The following is a 16,735-nucleotide window of genomic DNA, read 5'->3' as shown; positions in this document are numbered from 1 at the left end:
ACGGGCTTCAGTAGTTGCAGTGTGTGGGCTCAGTAGTCGTGGCGCCCAGGCTTAGTTGCTCCACGGCATGTGGGATCTTCCCAGACCAGGGCTCGAACCTGTGTCCCCTGCATTGGCAGGTGGATTCTTAACCACTGCGCTGCCAGGGAAGTCCCTATACATTGTTTCTGATCTTTAAACAGCCCTTCAAAAAAGGTGGTGTTAACCCCCTTGTATAGATATGGCAATGCAGGTTAAGACCAGTCATGTGACTTGCACCAAATTAAATAGCTGCTAAATGTCAGAACCAGGTCTTTCTGACCCCAGAGCTCAGGTGTTTCACATGAGGCATTCTGTCTCTCAGAGTTACCTTGGTCCCCATGCAAACCACCATCCTGACTGAAATGTTGACGTAATTCCCATCCTAAGTCAGTTTCCACTGCCAGCCCAGTACTCCGCTCGAAGGGTGATGCTCCAGCGAGGCTCGCCTACCGGACAAAGACACACCAACATGAACATGTTTCAAAATGTCTTTCACCATAGAAACTGGCCACTTTGACAGGCATATTTTAGCAGGAAACAAAGTAGCTTGCTTTCCAAAGTGCTTGCTCTTGCATCTCATAACCAAAGGAGAAGAGCAGCATCTTGTTTTTTTTTTATTGGCCCAGAAGCTTTCAGTTACGTGAGTTTGGCACAAAATGACAGCTGTTAACCCAGCAGGCCATCTCTTGGCATTCCAGTGATGGCTACGTTAGTGCCACCACAGGCCCAGACCTGTCATAAGCCTTTCGTGAACCAAAGTGCCACTAATTTTCCTCTTATAAAGACCACAAGATGGTATCCAGGCTGTGCCATGCAGCAGCAAGATCATGAATTTTAAATGCCTACTGTGATTTGCTCCTATAACTCCACCATGGGCCTGATGCCATTACAGAGAGAATGGGGCAAAGTAAGTATAATATTATTTTTATGATGAAATCTACTTAAAATAAATCCTGAGAATTGAGAATAAATTTTGTTGAAGATCCTCATTAACTACGAATTCCCCCTTCTCCCCCCTGCCCTCACCTCACCCTCTCACACATTATATAAGCCTTATTGTATAGGACTCAGCATAGGACTAAAACAAGCGTCTTACTGCCTTCCACAGATGCTGGTAATAAAGGGTAGAGATAGTGGAGATAAGATAGAGGAGAAGGATAGAAGAAGAAAGAACTGGAGGCCAGTGTTGATTGCTGCTTCATTAATAACTCATAATCTGTCTCTCCAAACCCAGGCTTCCCCTTAACTCTTTTTCTCAACTGATGTTACCAATATTCTCCTAAACATCCAGGCTTGAAGCAATGAAACCAAATCTTTGCCTTGTCCTCACTTTGCCACTCACACCTCGTCACTAAGTCTGTGGATACTTCCTTTACAATATCTCTCACCTCCAACCATTGTTTCCATTCCAACTGCCATCACTGTAATAGCGGTAATTATAACCTAACAACTGAATCATTGCAATTGTCAGTTTATTGTAAAGTGGATAAGAATTCAACTCTGGATGCAAACAAATCTGGGTTCAAATTCTGGACCAGCCACTTGCCAGCTGGGCGATCTTGGACAAGTTACTTAGCATTTTCAAGACTCATCCAAAGAACAGAGATAACAGTGAGTGACTACCTCTAGAGCTGTTAAAAATTATCAAGATAATACATCCAATGTGCTTACGTTATCTTTTAATTATTTTGCATAATCAATTTCGTCCCTCTGTACTTCACTCTACATGCCTATTTTAAGTTTCTCTTACTAAAATAAAGCAGTAACAGGTCATCTTCTGTTGCAAAACCTAAACTCTACTCCCAGCACATAAGACAAATACCAAATATCTTGGCCTCTCATTCAAGGCCTTTTTCTATCAGAAGTTATCTTCCCATCCTACCTCCATTTCATTACTATTCACAGGTCATACCATTCTTTTCCCTTTCATCTCCATACCATCTCCATCAACCAAATGTACACAAACTTAGAGTCTACTTTCGATCCAGCATCCTTCATAAATGTCTTCTTGATACTTCAACCCAAGCTAGTCTCCTTTCTCCACCAAACCCTGTAGTTGACACCTATTTCCCATGTCATTTATGTTGCAAGGTACATATTGCCAAGCTTGAACTCCTTCTTTCATGTATTTACATCTTATTTTTGTAATTAAATGAGGATATTTCTCAGTTGCAACCCAAGAGACCACCTTACAAGTGAAATTGTCTTAGAACAAAGCCTTTTGATTCTATAGTAACTGATTTATTTGGTTGCAGTCCAAAATGTACACATCTCACATGACACCTTGTCTGATAAATTTCAGAAGAAAATGCCTTTAAACAATGTGAACTTGGACCCAGAAAGGACTAAGAAGATATCAGTGTCCTCTATGTTGGCTTGGTAGTAGCCAAGGTGAAGCCAATGGTGACTATCTCAGGCTGCGGTCCTTCTTCAAGGCAGATGCCTAAGGCGGGTCCCTGGAAACAGGGAAAGGGCTCTTTGGGCTATGGCCATATGTCAATGGACAGAGATAGAATCCTCATCTTATGGGGCAGAGACCAAGGAGCCATAGCCCACCTCACATGTTGAGGGAGCAAATAGGGGAACCCCATCCTAGGTGACATCCATAGTATTCCTGTTTCTGATAATGGAATTCATACCACAAATCGTGTTGTTTGAATGGAGCCTTTTTGCATACAATGAATCATAATGAATAAGAACTAAATAAGGTACCAGTGTGAATGAATTCTATTTCATAAGATGATGAATTGTCTTCACCCTCCATATCCTTCTTCCATCCTTACTAAGCAAGCCATCTGTTTTTCCCAGCCAAGTTCAACGACAGAGCTTTGTCCCGATCCATTTGACAAGTTATAAAGCCAAGTTCTGCATTCCCAGAAGTCACTGACAGTTGGACCCAGAGCACCAGAAAGTGAGCCAAATCAAAACCAGGAACGGGGCTTCCCTGGTGGCGCAGTGGTTGAGAGTCCACCTGCCGATGCAGGGGACGCGGGTTCGTGCCCCGGTCCGGGAAGATCCCACATGCCGCGGAGCGGCTGGGCCCGTGAGCCATGGCCGCTGAGCCTGCGCGTCCGGAGCCTGTGCTCCGCAACGGGAGAGGCCACAGCAGTGAGAAGCCCGCGTACCGAAAAAAAAAGAAAAAAAAAAAAAAACAGGAATGGACAGAGCAGAACCAGGAACAAGGAGAAAGTAGTGGTACGTTCTTCTCAGAAACGGTGTCACCATGGCAGCAAAGGAGCCATACAGGGAGGTCAATGGGAGATAAGATTGACATAATTTAAGAACCAAATAGTATAACCAGAAGAAAGAAGCAAGCTAACGGAAGGTAAAAGTGTTTGGACTATGATAATCTTCATCATCATCATCACAGTTGCCTCTCTGGACCCCTTAGCCCTAGGTGTGGTTTGGAATTCAGAATTTTTGGACTTTAGATCCATTGACTATATTAATGTAAATGCATCCATATTTCTGCAGCAAATCACACTAAGTGGGATTAAACAGAGCCAGTAAATAGCCTCCTGTCAGTTCAGGTCAGACTTTGCCATCAAATGAGTTTTGACTCCAATTTACAAACACACAAAACAACTTTTTTTTTTAGAATCCAGGGGGTTCAGAATTACAAATGAGATTATGGACTGAGAGAACGCTTGTGAAGTGTGAAGTGATGAAGGGTATGAGGACTTCCACATACTTGCTGGATTGAATCTTGGATGAGGGCATCATCTCCACTGCAAAAGGAGGAAGCTGAGGCCCCAGGAGATTAACAACACACTCACAGTCATCTGAAAACTCGCTTACAATTTGAAAACACAGCTATAGATAGGTATCCGATTTAGAGATAGAAATCCCACTTTTCTGACTATGTACATAGTCACAGTCAAAGCCATTCATGTGCAGTGAACCCAGATTTCTAAGAAAATTTTGATTTGATGTAGATCTATTTGACTATATTCTGGGGTCTGTATTCATCTCATACTGCCACTTTATTGGCATTACAATCGCTTTCAAATGTCTCCCGCTATTTTGGAATTCTTCCTTGATGACTTTGGGTTGTATTGGAGTAAAGAGGGTCACTTATTCTGACGCTGATCATTGACATCGGTGACTCCATTTTCTGCTAAAGACAATTTGTGGGGAATATATCTAAGGTTATTTAAAAACTCATTTGATTCCACAATATCACCAGCAATTATCTGATAGCATGAGGTCTGCAAGAGAGAATTTTGTTCAAAAAACTAATTTTTAAAATGGTACAAAAAGGAAAGGATATCACGTTGTCCTCCCTACAGTCTGCAGATCATATTTGTGCGTAACTATTATGGAAGCGCAACAGACAATTACGCGTCCACCCGAGCATGCAGGGACAGCTTCACTGATAAAACATCTCTGTCCCTGCACATTGGCACCTTGCTCCTTCATCTGATACTCATTCCATCCTGCAGCCTCTCCTTTAGGTAGAGAGCAGCTTCAAATTAGATGCTCCGTTAGGTCAGGGGTGCCCACTCCCAGCACCACTCTAAGGATGCCTCTCCTTTAGTCACACTTGCATCACGATCAGCTCAACTGAAACCACAATGGGAGGGACAGTAGAGCACACCAAGGGGGAGGGGGCAGAAACCACCCACCTTCCCTACCTTCTCCCCTCTGCCTACCTTCTTGAGCTCCTGGGTCTTCTCGACAACCTTACTCTGTAACCAGGCAACATTCAGAACAATTTAAAAAGCCATGATCCCCGAGGGATGTATCCTCCAGAAGCTTCTCCAAGTTTCATGGTACCCAAACTCTCTCCCTCAAGTGGACAGATCCTTTTGGAAAATAAATACCTATTATTTGAGACTTGTTTTCTCCAAGTATTGATTTTCCAGAATATAAACCTAGTCACTTGCCACATCTATTTCCCTTCGGACTTAAGTGTTCTGAGAAGTAAGTTGATTTCTTACACTTGAACCTACAAAAATGCAGTTTGGAGAGAGTAGGGTGTAGCGAGGCTAGGAGAACGAGAAGCAGTCCTCCTGCTAACGTGTGTGAAGATCTTCATTTGACTACTGTTAACATTAATGAGGGTGATCTGCCAAAATCCCTGTGCGCTGAAATGGAAATACGTGCTTCGGTATAGAGATTTCCTGTGACACTGTTTATAATTCACTGTATGAGGTGATCAACGTGTACTATAATAATGGCACTTATACGTCACACTTGGAAAATGCTTTTTATTGACTTAATGTGAATATTATTGCCATCGTTTATTACAGACATGTTATCTTGTAGTAATTGAAATACAATATGGTGTCATTAATCATCCTGAATACAAAATGTTAACTTTAAACTGGTCACACTGTATTAAGTGCTCCTTTACCCATAAAGCAATTTGATTTGCAAGTCTGTGAAAAGCTGGATGTTTAGGATTTAGTGGGACTAGCACATGGAACACATTTCTCTGTTAGACTTCTCAACAGTCTGCTTTAACTGAAGTAAGTTTTATTGTTTTGCTCGGGTAGGTTTTCCCTTTGATGAGTACTTTATTGGATAAAATGATTGTTTGAAGTCATTTTCACACAACATAAGAACAGGACTGTTTTCCCATCTCTTTGAATTGACCCTGAGAACTAGTTACCTACCTTCTCCATATTTGCAAGATTTAACAGGCTGGGACCTTAAATAAAGTAAGTGATACTGTCAGATGAAAATAATTCATGGAGAGTAGCGGGATGATTGCAGATCTCTGCCCACACATCATTCTGGTGTGCACTGTTCCCAAAGCCTCATTTCTTATCAAATAGTGACTGAGATTCTATAGGTTAAGTGATTTTGGGATCTCATGTTTCTTTTCATACGACTGAGTGTATCTAATTACAAAAATCACTTACGTCCTGCAATCCACGGGTACAGGTTTAAAAAAGTCTTGTTTTCTTTTGGCTGAGTAATACACAAAGGGAGAATAGTTTGGTTTTGGATGTAACATTTACCTTATAATGAAGAAACATTTCAGTCTACCTTTAACTCATCTTTTACACCAGAAAATATTTCTTAGGCATATGACAATTTACCTACATTATTAAATAGTTCAATGTGTAAGAAGCCGCTTTCTTTATTTAGTCATTTACAAAAATAACTCACCGGGTGGTATTTTTATATTTTAAAAATTTGTACCGTAATTCCATTCTGGTTGAAAGTCTTTTTGTGGATTACAGAAGTAATGCATGCTCATTATAGATAATCTACAAAATACAAAGAAAAAATTAAATCACCCATAGTGCCTCAATGCAATATTTTCAAAGACCCATGTAACCATCTGAATGGTGCAAAGATGTTTAAAATACTCTCTGAAGACTGTGGCCTTTCCTTTTTATTGGAACACGGCCATAAGCAGTTTAGGACCCTCTGTGTCATAGGTTACGGAGTGATTCTGTGTCATTTTAAATTCAACTTTTGTCAGTAGTACTTCTCCTCATAGAGACATTTATTTCTGACCACTTTGCAAAGAGATTAAAATGAAAATGTATGAAGAGTCCCAGAAGATAGCCTGCTTTGAAAAGCTGTTTACTTGCCTTGGGCATGATTTGGGAGGGTAAAGGTCAAGGATGAGTCACAGGAAAGCCCCATTCAGACGTGCTCAATACTCTTTCATCTCTCTCTGTTTTTGTTGACACCAGCTTTGTCTACCTTAGTCCTCCTGTGAGTTTACATTTTTTTTCTTAATAATCTATAAGCAAACCATAGAAAAGGGGCATGTGCTATAGAAAGTAATGGTGGTGGAGCAGGTGATGGGAAGAAAAGGCAAAGGAAAACGAAGCGTAATGGGCCATAAACTCCTTTTTATAAAATGTCAGAGAAAACAACAGCATATTTGACAAGACTTGATTTGACCCAGAGCATCAGTAGAAGCTGTGATTCTTAAAATTACCCAATACCTGAAACAAAGGAATATTAACATGCTAATTTCTTAAAGAATCTCAAAGTGCTTCCTACAGATTTTCTTTTTTGTATCATAGGTGACAAATATGTTTCATGATTTGAAGGCTTTGGTAATCATCAACTTTAAATACAATTAGCCTAGAAGATTATATGCAATGCTGGTATTTTGCATGTTTGTTTCCAATAAACAGGACTATCTAAGTAAGATGTTTTACCTTAATCCGCCCTTTCCTACAGCATAAAAGTAAGGGTGACACGGCATTTAATGGATTTCTAAACCCTTCAGTGTGGGAAGTGTGGGAAGTAGGTGGTGGAAGGAAAATTGGTTCCTCTTAGTCAAAAGAAATATGTGAATGCATGGAAAAGATAAGAGAGGAGAGTTTAAAAGAGGAAGAAAGGAAAACAAGAACAGAGACAACAGAAGTCCTGAAACTACACTGTCATAGCCAACTATGTGATGAATCCAATTAAGAAGACATTAATTGCTTGGCTCTAGATTGATACATTTATTGATGGATAATGACCAGTTGTGGCCCCACCTGTGGAAGGCAGCTGTTGGAACCCTGAGTTGAGGTTTATAGAAAAAGCGGTATTGATGCTGTGATCTACAAGGAAAAACAGAGGGCAACAAAAGCATCAAAGACAGAGATACCCTAGGTGACATCTAGGGAATTTTCAGCATATTATTATTTCATTTTTCTTTCAAAGAAAAAAAAATCTTTAATATGAACCACCAAGGTGGGGTGTGACAGGGAAAGGAAAGAAGAGTCATCTCTCTGGAGAGATGGGGCTTAGCCTGGAAGTGATGGGTAAGGCTGAGATGCTGAGTGCCCTGCAGTAACCCATGGCAACAGCCATTCCCAGAACAGCTGTCAAGCAGTGACTTCAGTGGATGACCCAAGTGCTGCGTTTGTTTTTAGTTGGTTGCTTATTTTTTAACCCTGATATATGGCTTTGAACACTGAGAGACTCTCTTTTTTGGAAGAAATAAGCTGGTAAATATTTTAGGTTGAGAATGTACGTTTTCTTAAATACCCAAGGGAAACAATTTTACTTGCAGGAGCACCAAGGAACTGGTTAATATATTACCCTTAAAAGGCCAAATCCCAAAAATGCCTTGTGCAAATACTATCATTCTAATTAATGCTTTCTGTGGTCTTAAGAAAACAGTGCTGCAAGGGCTGTCTCTCCCCTCCTATCCTAGCCTAGCAGAGGCACGCTACCTGGACCTGAGCTCTAAGTCCTCCAGCAGTTATTAGTTCTCTAATTCAAGGCAGCATGGACTCTTTCCACACCTCAGTTTGTACATCTACAAAATCAGGGTAATCACAGCAATGCTATGAGAATTAAGTGAGTTAAGGCCGGTACAGCACTCACACAGTGCATGGCTCATGATTAATGTCCAGTAAAAGTGAGCTAGCTATTGTTACCATATTTTATCAAGTGCAAAATGCCATCATCGTATGACACCCCATTAGTTTATGGGCCACTATGAAAAACAATTGATGCCAATAAACTGCAACACAATGCTTTCTTAGCTTTTTATTTTATCCTTTTGCAAAAGTTGTTTTAAAATTATTAGATATGTATTTGATCACATATCACTCTCGTGCCTACATTAAAAGGGAAATGTACATTAAATAAATACCTTTGTATTCCTGAAGTTTTTTAGCACTGAAGCTGATTCTACTGAATTTCTTTTTGAATTATCAAAGCTCTGTACCAAGACCACCAGGGAAAATTGCTGATCACACAAAACTGGGTTTATCAAACTGCTGAACAAGAGAAAGCACTACCTTCATTGAGTCTCAGCAGCATTTTCTAAAGAGGAGTCAGGGTAGCTGTAGGATTTAGGGAAGTCTGCGAGTAGTCATCGGGTGGTTTGGAGCAGAAGACCGTAAGCGAGGGCTGGGCAGGGAAAGGTCAGAATTTGTAATGAGATGAGTTGCCAGAAGTCAGTGGTCTTATCTTGGAATGAATGGGTCTGAACAAGCTGATGTTAAAACACTTGAGTTTGCTGTGCATATCATTGTTTGTATAGTTTATCTGCTTTGCTAATCATACTACAGTCATGCCAGCTGTGGTTTCTGTTTTATTTTTGACGCTTTGTCATCAATGTCCACATTTTTCCACCCAACATCATGCTCTGTACCCTTAAGACTGTCGGCGATGCAGTGCTTCTTACTGCCTCCAGGATTTCCTTTGCAGTAGCTGGCACCTATTGTGAAAGTTTCGATGCCCGTGTATGGTGTTGACAGCCACGTCGTCGAAATGGCTGCCCTGCTGATGGTGACGTTGATATGCCGCCTGATTTCAGAATTGACAGAATATGAAAAAATGTGTGTCTTAGAATCAATGAAATACAGTAACAATTTGATGACAATAAAATCTAATTCTCATCTTGGAGAGGAGAACCAACTATACATTTATGTTCCCATTAGAGGACTAGCCACTTACGAGAGATAAGTGAAAAGATCTATCATAAAATTACAGGACGAGAATGCTTATCCCTGTAGATAAGCTCTTCTACCCCCTCAATGAGGCTAAAAGGGAGTTTTTATTGTCTGTTTTGTTCTGATCCTTATCATTTTAGCATTAATTTTGTTTCCTCAATTTAACAGTTCACTAATTTTTCAAATCTTTTTCTAGTGAGAAAGTATCTGATCACAGAAGAAATAATCTAAATCCTGTAGAGAGGAAAGTCCGGAGTGTCTTGCCTATAGAATCGTTGCGCCATAGAATGAAACTAGAAGAGATATAGATACCCAAAGGTATGTTTTTGTTTGTTTGATTGTTTGTTTTTCGCCATGAGATCTTAGTTCCTGGACCAGGGATCAAACCCAGGCCCCCTGCAGTGGAAGCACAAAGTCCTAACCACTGGACCGCCACAGAATTCCCTCAACGGTATGTTTTTAATTGGATTTTAAAAAACTGGGTGGATTTGAACTTCGTTCCACTGTAACTTTCCCAATGGCAAAAACTAAAAATGAGCACAATGACAGCTCCCAAGAAGATAAGTCCAGGAGCAAACAATCCAGCGGGACCCTGACCTTTGGCCTCACTGTGATTTCCAAGAAACAGTGAGTATGTGTCTGTGTGTTCCTGTTCATATGCTGGATGGGGGTGCAGAGGGAGAGAACTGAAAATCCATTTCTAATGTCAATATTATGTTTTCCTCTGAAAGATTACCCGAAGTGTCCGGCTCACAGATAACAGCCACATCACCTTATGACTGGAAGGGGTCAAGAAAGAAATCTTATATATTACCAAGGGGCCCATGAAGCTCTTTGGAGATCCCATAGAGTGAATGGGCTCCATGTCCTTCCAGATCTGATAGGAACTCAAATTAAAATAATACTGAGTCAGAAAATAAGGGTAAAGAAACTCAAAAATATTCTGATTTCTCCATGACTATCTTCATACATTTTTTGAGATATGAAAAGTCTGTTTTTTTTTTTATTTCTCAACAAAAGAAATATGAGCCACCCCTGCACTGCTAATGTCCTGCACATATGCTTTGTCTCTCTGCTGGGTAATCCACACTGGGTGGAATTGCTTCTTGGCTTGCTTCTGGATTAGGAAATGCTCTCAGCTTTAGGCTGTGCAGAATGGAGACGTTCAAATAATAGTGTGAACATTTTTTTGTGTTCATTTGTAAGCAAAATCCCTCCCCTACCCCTTTCCTAACCCAGTGTCAAACGGGTTGTTTCTCCAAATACGATTCAGATTTTCTTCACTGCAGATTATTCACCCTGTAGGGTTTCTTTATCTGAAATTATCCTGGGGAATCTTTGTGTTTGAAGCACAAAATGATATGAAAAGTCGAGTTAAGAAAAAAAAAAAAAGCAAACCTAAAAGCCGAAGGCAGATGTTGGAAGCAGGAAAATCATTCCTTGAACTCCCCAGGAGTTGATCAAAGAAACAGCCATAAATTGCAACAAAGGCAGAGATCTACTCTGCTCTGAAAGCCAGCCAGAAACACTGGAAACGTTTCATTATTTATTTCATTAATTCTGTGATAGCAATCTCTACTGACAAGATTTGCAAATCTAATCATTTATTAATGAAACGTGTCTGGTGGATTGTGCCCAAGATCTTCCTTAGGTCCCAGCCTCTGAGTGGCTGAAGCCCTTTGCTAGCTGCCAGCTTGCTCTCTTGCCACAATATGACATTGGGATTTCCAAGGTCTTCACCAGGGACTTCCTCTCTGAGCTCACAGGCATACTCAAAGGTGGCTGCCTGCACAGCCCTGCTCTGAGGACCAGCACGATGGCCATTATCCAGTATGAGTATAGGAAACCTGGTTTCATCTATTCATAGAAAACCTTCTCCGAGAGTCACAACACAGTGTGTGTGGTTTTAAGTCATGGTGCAGACAGGAATGAATCTTCCAAGCTGTATTTGCATTGTTGCTACTCACTCTGATGCAGAGAAGGCTTAACCTGACTCTTGACTAAGACATTGATTTTTCCTGGAAATTTCACCGTGGTTTCAGATATTTCCAAAATCTCAGCCTGTTTCCTTGGCAACTGTCTAAGCTTTATTCCCTATGAACCAATGCGGCATGATTCATCAGTAAACAGTGAAGCAGCATCCACCCAACTTACAGGCTTCCTAAAGATTCCCTGGAAAGTGATCCTTGCCCTGAACTATTTCACAGGCACTGTTGTTGATATTTCACAGAGCGCAGCTAAAAAAATAATAAAAGTCCCATAACCTTATGCATGGGGAACGACAGCATTGATGGAGATAATGAAATGCAGAAATGAAAACCCCTCAGCAAAGCCCCTTTAGATGTGCCTAAGCTATGTTCATTAATCTGTGATAATTAGACTTATTTGCAGAGGTTAACAGCAGTGGCACATGGTAATTAAGCACTCTCTCTCTACCAGAGGGATAGAAAACGCTTCTTGTGTGACGCGTGTCCAGTCATCAAGATATTTTATGTTTGCTTTAGGACTCAGGTTTCCTATAGGAGAAAGAAATTGTGTTCTAAACAGCCATGACCAGATATTACTTCCTATAATGTGCAGCAACATCGAATTCTAGTTGTAAGCTCTGGAGTAAGAGTGACCTAGGGTTAGAACCATTTTCTCCGTTACTGACTGGTTGTATCAACCTGGACAAGTTGGTAAATCCTTTTGCCTCAGTATCCCCATCCTAAAACGGGGATGAAAACACCTTCTTTGGAGTGTTTTTGTGGTAATTTAGTAATGACAATGATGATAACTGTGAACATTCGCTGAACGTTTACAATAGCATGCACTGTTTTAAACTCCTTACATAGATCCATTAAATCCCATTTTACAGATGAGAAAATTAGAGCACAAGAGATTTAGTAGCTTGCCTAAGACCAAGCTTTGGGAGCAAATAATTTAATTCACTGTGAGGCATCTAAGTCCCTTATGAGCAAACTTCCCCCAAATGAGCATGGACTCGCCACTTTGAAAAACTCATTCTCCCTCTTTCCTTTAGAGTAAGAATAATATTTATGTACCGAAACAGCTTTATCTTTGGCAACAGTCATCACGTGGGCTTCGGCTAGGTGTAGTGGCATAATCCTATCTATGAAGGAATCCATTAATAAAGAACTACTGGAATGCAGAAAGGAGATGTTCCAATTCTCCCCAGTTTTAGCAATTGCACCAAATAAGGGAATATATGCAAAGCTCTTAGTGTGGTGCTTTGTGCATACTAAGTACTCAGTAAACAGTAGCTACTATTAGGATAGAAGTGAATGTGCAGAAGAGCTGCACAAAGGGTGAACCATATTTTTCACTTCACATATGCACATGAATGTGGACTTACTCAAGACTGCAGTTAGCCCTAAGTTCATACATGGTGGGATTTTGATCCATTTCAGTCAAACAGTAGCTAGATTGCTTGTAGCATTTAAAAGGATGAAGGAATAAAACTGGACCCCTATCTTACACCATCTGTGAAAATCAACTCAAAATGGATTAAAGATTTGAATTTAAGACCTGAAACCATAAAACTCCTAGAAGAAAACAAGTGACAAGCTCCTTGATATTGGTCTTGGCAATGATCTTTTTGGGTTTGAAGCCAAATGCAAAGGCAACAAAAGCAAACAAAACAAGTGGGACTACATCAAGTAAAAAGCTTCCGCACAGCAAAGGAAACCATCAGCAAAATGGAAAAGCAACCTATGGAATGGGAGGATATTTGCAAACCACATATCGAATAGATAAAATGTGAGTATCCAAAATATATGAGGAACTCATGCAACACAATAGCAAAAATCCCACAAACAACCCAATTAAAAAATAAGCAAAGGACCTAAATAGAAATTTCTCCAAAGAAGATGTATAAATGGCCAACAGGCACATGGAAAGACGTTCAACATCACTAATCATCAGTGAAATGCAAATCAAAACCAAAATGAGATATCACCTCACCCCTGTCAGAAAGTACATCATCAAAAAGACAACAGGGGGCTTCCCTGGTGGCGCAGTGGTTGGGAGTCCGTCTGCCGATGCAGGGGACGCGGGTTTGTGCCCCGGTCCGGGAAGATCCCACATGCCATGGAGCGGCTGGGCCCGTGAGCCATGGCCGCTGAGCCTGCGCGCCCGGAGCCTGGGCTCCACAACGGGAGAGGCCACAACAGTGAGATGCCCGCGTACCGCAAAAAAAAAAAAAAAGACAACAGATAACAAATGCTGGTGAGGCTATGGAGAAAAGGGAACTCTTGCATACTGTTGGTGGGAACGTAAATTTTTAGAAGCACTATGGAAAACAGTATGGAGGCTCCTCGAGAAGCTAAAAGTAGAACTACTAGGACTCCCACGGTGGTCCAGTGGTTAAGACTCTGCGCTACCACTGCAGGGGTCACCGGTTTGATCCCTGGTTAGTGAAGTTCTGCATTCCCCACGGTGCGGCCAAAAAAACTAGAACTACTGTAAGAGCCACCAATGCCACTTCTGGGTATATATCCAAACAAAACAAAATCACTATCTCAAAGAGATATCTGTATTCCCATGTTAATTGCAGCATTATTCACAATAGCCACAGTGTGGAAACAACACGTGTCACTCAGTGTATGAATGGATAAAGAAAATGTGAGATACACACATACATATATCACACACACACACAATGGAAATATTATTCAGCCTTAAAAAAGGAAATCCTCTCATTTGTGACAACATGGGTTAAACTGGAGGGCATTATGCTAAGTGAAATAAGCCAGATGGAGAAAAACAAATACTGCATATCACTTATATGTGGAATCTAAAAAGCAAAGTTGAACTCACAGAAACAGAGAGAGTAGAATGTTGGTTGCCAGGGAGGATTAGGGAGAGGCTGATAAAAGTGTATAAACTTTCGGTTACAAGATGAATAAGGTCTGAAGATTTTAAGTATAACATGGTGACTGTAGTTGATAATACTGTATTGTATATTTGAAATTTGCTAAGAGAGTGGAATTTAAAGATTCTCACCAAAAAGAAAAAAAAAAGGTAAACATGTGAGATAATGGATGTGTTAATTAACTTGATGGTGAGAATCCTTTCACAATGTACACAAATCATCATGATGTTGTGTACTTTAAATATATTACAATTTTATTTATCAATTATTCATCAATTAATCTGGAGAAAAATAAGGGAGGGGAGAGGGAGGGGAAGAGAGAGAGAGAGAGCTAAAAAAAGTAACCAAACTTTCCATTCCTCAAATCCTGGAAAGCAGAGTTTAAAAGCTCTCTGGTCCTGAGAAGGAGGGAGGTGTTTTGCCTGTATTTTAAGATGTTATCAGACCAAGTCTGAAAGCAATAATGGGATTATAGCTGCTTTGCCTCAAGACAGGGCTCTTCTTTAATAGTTCACCTTTGTCACCATTGCTCTTTATTCATGTGGTGGTTGAAGCCGTGCTCGTTTCTCACACAGTCTAGAATAAGGATCTCAGCAGAGAGATGAAAGCCCAAAGACTGAGCCTGGCTGATTTTCCACACACAGCTGGTACATTCATGAGCAGCTCCCGATTCCTCTTTCTACACAAGGGTGCAAATGGGCAGCATGGCACTTGTTTTTGCAAACCCTCTTTTTTCCTTTTTTTTTTTTTTTTTGGCTTTTGAAAGACAAGCCTTGACACTTCCCACAAAGAAAGAAAATCCCTTGCAGCACTAAGGAAAGAATTAATGGAGCTCTAAGGAATGATCTGGGAAGTCCTACCAGTCCTCATTCACGTGGGAAACCAGCCCTACACCTTCCTGCAGCTGATAAGCACAGAAGGCGGCCTCCAATTTACTCTTGGTTTGCCCATGCCTCACCTTTGTCATCTGACCTGAATTTCCCCTGCAAAATCAACCTTATTCAGCTTGTGGCATGCTGACACTGTTAATAGAAAACAGGCCACACCGACACCAACACGGCCCCGATTGCTTCAGCTCCTTTTTTTTTTTTTTGAGGGAGGGGCAATTTTCTAAACCGGCAACAAACAGCATCTTTCGGTGGGGTTTTCCATTTGTATACTGAAAGGAGACACAAGACTTAACTAAGTAATTGTTCAAGAGTAGGCCTTCCTACACCACTGTTCTGTGACATCGACTCAATGTGGTGGAGCTTTAGAAAAAACGTTTGTAAAGCTCTTCAGCTTGCCAAATTTCCAGCACAGGCAGGATTCTTTCTTTTCATTAATTGGACCAGACTTTCCAAACTGTCTTCTCAGTTGATGGCCGCTTTACTTAAAACTCCTTTTCCTCCCCAGTTTATGACAGCGGATTTCATGATGCAAAATAAGAGATACCCTGAGTCTCCCTGATAAGGTTCTACATGCGATTATTCAAGTAATTGTGTGTCTTGGGTTTGAATTAAGAGAATCTAAACTGAAAGGACAAAGATTGAAAGAGATAGAAAAAGATTCCTCTCGTTAAAGTAAATTAATTAGTTGGATTTATATGAGGAGACAGAAGGGAAGAAGCCAAGCTGTGTCCCATATTAATAACTCACTTGGGAGAAGCCAGATTGGATTGAAAGCAAAAGATGGGAGGAGGGGGAACACTGAGCCTCCTTATACAAGCAGCAGCCTCGGTTTTCCTCTCTTTGCACTCTATAACCTTTACACACACAAACACACAATCTCATTCTTGACCTGAAAATGATGTCATCTTTCTTTTTGACTCACCAACCAGACTACATTAATCCCCTGCAGCGTGAGGGCCAGCAGGAGGCTGCTTAAGGGACTTCAGGCCTGTGAATAAATGATGACCCAGTGGTTAGGGGCGGCAGCCTAGATACATTCAGGATGCATTAAAGCAATTAGCTGGAAGAGGAGTGAGCACAATTTCCAATCCCCAAGAAGGCCCAGGCCGTGCTTGGACCAGGGTGAGGAGCTTTACAGCCGAGGGCTGGTAAGAGCCACTTAGCAAAATGGCTACGCATGAAAGGAGTGTGGGGTTTGCTCCCTTGGCCTTGTTTGATGCTAGAGCCATTTAGGGGGGATTTCAGGATCATGGGAGCTATGAAACTAATTACTTTTGCAAATTGGTAGAGACAACTGTAGTAACAAACTGGTAGCCTTGTCACAGATGATTCTAAATCATGGTTTGCAAACTGGCATGCCAGTGGTTGAATCTGTGGCATGGCTGATTTTTGCTTGGCCAGACCGTTCATTTTAGGCCAATATGAAAAAGTGAAGAGATTTCACAAAAAAACCCAGCAAGTCTAGAATGGATGTGCCAGTGTTCCTGTTTGACACTATAATTTGCTGAAGCTCGGTACCAGCTTTCCTCTTATACCAGCCACGTGCTCTCCAGTTCGCCACAGTCCTCACCACTCCCTATGAC

This window comes from Tursiops truncatus, chromosome 7 (assembly GCF_011762595.2).
Source record: "Tursiops truncatus isolate mTurTru1 chromosome 7, mTurTru1.mat.Y, whole genome shotgun sequence".
NCBI lineage: Eukaryota > Metazoa > Chordata > Mammalia > Artiodactyla > Delphinidae > Tursiops > Tursiops truncatus.
This window is presented reverse-complemented; position numbering follows the sequence as displayed.